The sequence below is a fragment of the Euprymna scolopes genome, chromosome 9 (assembly GCF_053919585.1).
Source record: "Euprymna scolopes isolate OS-2025 chromosome 9, ASM5391958v1, whole genome shotgun sequence".
NCBI classification, from domain to species: Eukaryota; Metazoa; Mollusca; class Cephalopoda; order Sepiida; family Sepiolidae; genus Euprymna; species Euprymna scolopes.
In genome coordinates this window covers 116,427,063-116,431,034 of record NC_136490.1, presented here as the reverse complement: position 1 = coordinate 116,431,034, position 3,972 = coordinate 116,427,063, and the positions used below count along the sequence as shown (strand labels likewise).

The 3,972-nt window shown below is 36.6% G+C and overlaps 1 long non-coding RNA gene across 1 annotated transcript; it reads left to right on the top strand.

Annotated features, from left to right (window-relative positions):
* Positions 1–223: 223 nt before the first annotated feature.
* Positions 224–3,734, top strand: LOC145284816 (uncharacterized). The gene is made up of 2 exons (XR_013868894.1): positions 224–1,954; positions 2,579–3,734. It is a non-coding gene; the product is annotated as an uncharacterized LOC145284816 (long non-coding RNA).
* Positions 3,735–3,972: the final 238 nt, after the last annotated feature.

Genomic DNA, 3,972 nt, shown 5'->3' with positions numbered 1-3,972 from the left:
AAAGAGAACAAGAAATAGAAGCGCAGCATCTGAAGAACAGATGGTATTTATTTGCTCCCCCACTGAGCAAATTAGGCACAAGGCCGTTTTTAATGTGAGGTAAAAACCAGCTCCCCTAAAAGGGGTCACTCTGGTTACCAAAAATAATAATTGTCCCAATATAGAGGGTTTCCCCTCCATTGACTGGTACAAATTATCTTAAGTGCAGTATCTGCCGGAACAGGTACTACACTTTGATCTCGTCCCGAAGGCCAAGAAAAATATAAAATATAGAATTCAGATAGTAAGTATCATACTTAAAGTTCTTCTAGGTCCTAAAGTTTTAAGAAATATAAGCCCATCTTTACAATAAAATATGATTATGTAATTATGTAATATATATATATTGTAGTGGAGTCGGGAAGGGCGAAAGTAGGACCACGATGACTTGGTGAGAATAAGAACATTTATATCAAGTAAGGGTTAGTGGTACAGAAAAGGTTAGTAAGTCCGAGGGGAGTCATCTCTGTACGACATCCGCGATAGCTCTCATTAGGCGGTCTAGACTTGCTGGTTATATGCCTAATGGGCTAGTCCATCTTAATGGTTATAAGGGTATGTATGTTCCCACAACACCGCCACCCCTTCCACACTTTTTTGTTCAGAGGGGAAAAAACGTTAATATTTCTTCCTTTTTGGATCAATGAGAAGGGGTTCAGTAACCTTTCTCTTCCTTGTCGATCGGTGCTGTTCTAGGTTTGGTTGGGGAGGCTCGATATCGAATATATCATATAACCTATCGCTAGCTTCTTCCTTGACTTGAAGTGTATCTTTGCCATCGTCACAACGACGTCTAATTTGATTTAGGTGTATCTTGTAGGGCCTAGAACGATGTAGGTTGTGTTTCCAATTCTTTTGTCAATTGTTCCCTGTTCCCAAAACGATGTATTGTTTCTGTATGCTTTAAAGAAAACTTTTTCTCCTGGATTATACTTTTTTGTGGAACGGTAGTGGTCCTACCCGAATTTGCTTGTTTTGGCAGTAGTTTTTTGAATACTGGTTGTATTTTTCGTGCAAATATGGTCTCTGCAGGAGACGTTGCTTCAGGGGTATCCGCGTTTGGTGTGATCCTGTAAACCTGTAAGAACTGTTGTAAGGCCTTTTCTGAAGGTGTTTCCGAAGCTTTTTTCAATGCTCTTTTCAAAGTGTCTACGAAACGTTCTGCCTGTCCATTTGATCTTGAATGATACATAGGTATAGTGATGCGTTTTATTTGAAAACTGTCGCAGAATTCTTTAAAATCAGTTGTATATTGTCACACAAGGAGAAAATGTCCGCTATCTGTCGGTTTTTCCATGATCTTCTGTTTTGTGGAGCAAATGAATTCGTCTTCTTGGGCTTCGCATTTTATTTCATGTAGGGTAACTGGTAGTTCTTTAATCACGTTAAACATAAGATTCTTGATCTCGCTGTCATTTTTTTAAAGAAGCAATCACAGTGTCTTCTAGTGATTGGCTTTGAGTTGGAATTAGCCTTGACAATCTGTCAGCATGACCAATTTTTTTGTGAGCGGAGGTATTCTAACTTAAAGTTATAGTTAAGTAAGATCGTACCCCATCTCAGCAATCTGTTTGCTGTATACACATGTAGTCCTTTCTTCCGAAGATAGTTAGGAGCGGTTTATGGTCAGTTTGCAAATTGAAAAATCTTCCATTCAAATAACGATGGTACTTTTTTACTGTGAATGTTATTGCGAGGTCTTCCTTCTCGATCTGCGAGTAATGTTTTTCCGAAGGTAATAATGTGCGTGACGCATTTGCCAATGGTTTCTTGCTTCCATCCGGCATTCTGTGTAATATGCAAGCGCCTATGCAATGAGAGCTAATTCTGGATTTTAATGTGTAAGAGATAGGTCAGACGCCAGTGCAGTTTTTATTTTTTTGAAACCTCCTGGCATTCAGATGTCCATTCCCAAGTACCGTCTTTCTTCAAAAGTTTGTTAAGTGGGGCCTGAAGATTATGCATGTTGGGAATAAATGACTAGTAATAGTTGGCCAGTCCTAGAAAGCTTTGTAGTTCGGTGACGTTCCCGGGAGTTGGCATGTTCTTTATTGCAGTTGTCTTGTCAGGATGCGGTCTCTTTCCCTCTTTGTCAATTATGTATCCTAGGTATTTAATTTCTTCTAGGAAAAATTTGCACTTTCTTTCCTTAACTTTGAAACCGAAATCCTGTATCCATGAAAATACTTTTTGTATGTGCTTTCTATGTTGTTCCTTGGATTTGCTGATGATAATTATATTGTCCAAGTATGCAGTTGCGAAATCGAGTCCGTCTAGTATAGTATCAATTATTTCATGAAAAATCGCCAGATCAACCTTGACTCCAAGTGCTAGTCTCTCAAATTTGTATAAACCCATGCAAAGTAGCTTTGAGCCATTTTCCTCAACCGGAATCTGAAGGTAAGCCTCATTGAGATCATCCTTAAAGAAGATCTCACCTCTGTTCAGTTTCGCGAAAATCTCCTTCGGACTAGGCAATGGGTAATGGTAGTCTTTCAAGATGGCGTTTAGCCCAGTCGAAAAATAAGCGCAAACGCAGATTGCTTTCAATTTCTTTTGGATGTACATGGCAGGAGCTGCCCATTGGCTGAATTCCACTTTTGATAAGATGCTGGTCTTGACTAGTCTGTCAAGTTCCTCATTTATTTTCTCTAGCGAAGCGAATGGTACGTTCCTTTTTCCCCCTAAAAACTGGTTCTGCATTGGGTTTCAGTTCAAATTTGGCTGTTGCTTTCCTACATTTACCCAGGCCCGCTGAAAAAATTTCAGGAAAAAGCTTTTTTAGATTCACTTTAAGTTCTTGTTTTTCTGTAGAAAACGATTCTACTTTTTGGCAAAAAGTGTTGATCGGTACATCCCACAGATTAAATTCCTGAAACCAGTCGGTCCCAAATAAATTTTCTGTGTTCTTGAGCACAAATAATTTAAGTTTTTTCGTTGTACCATTAAAAGTTACATTTGTAGTTAGTTCTCCTTCAAAATTTATTTTTTCTCCAGTTACCGTTTTTGCTGACTTGCCAGTTTTATGCATAGTCGACCTATTTAAATTTCTCCACATCTGTAAATTTATTATCTTTTAAGGGAATTTGTAACTTAAACGGAAGTCACAGCAAGGGAAAACCTTTATAATTTATGGACTAGTATACTCTTCAGTAGCTGTAGCAGAAGTGCAAAAATTATAGATTAATTTTGTATAAACTTATTTTCTCGTTGACACGTGTTCCTTTTGTCTCAGATATGCCAATAGTTCAGAAATGAGGATAGATTTTTGTGTTACTGTAGAGGAAAAAAAATAGTACAATATACTATATAACACCATGCAATATACAGCATGAAGTATACAATACAATATAAATATACGATATAACACATGCAATGTAAAATATACAATATAATACATACACTATAAAATATACAAGTCGACTTGTGTTCAACAAAGTTATGGTTTTAAAATAAAAGTTGTTCCGGGTTCCTGTTTTCAGTAATACATATTGTTGTGTGAGCAGTATTTTTTCTCACTCCGCTGGCGAGCAAAAGTTTATCCAACAACGAAAAGAGTCTTTATTTTAAAAGTGCTTTAAAAGAAATTGACAGGTGAAAGAAAGAAAAAAAGGTGTCATTTCCTTTCAGTGTGTGTGCGTGCCGTTGCAAAAAAAAGGAAGAAGAAAGAAAAATTTTTTTTTTTTTTTTTTTTTTTAAATCATTAAAAACAAAAAAAATTGCTTCCCAGTGTGTAAAAAGAATATTTGCCTTTTTATCACAACTGTTTCTTTTTCTTTTCTTCTCGGTACAGTTCAAAAAAACAACTAGTCGGTCAACGATAACCACTTTGTCATAAAACAAGAATCCATTTCCCAAAATTTCAGTAACAGAAGAAAAAAAAATCTTCCAACATAAAGTCCATGTGTAATTTGTATAAACAATTGAGTTGAC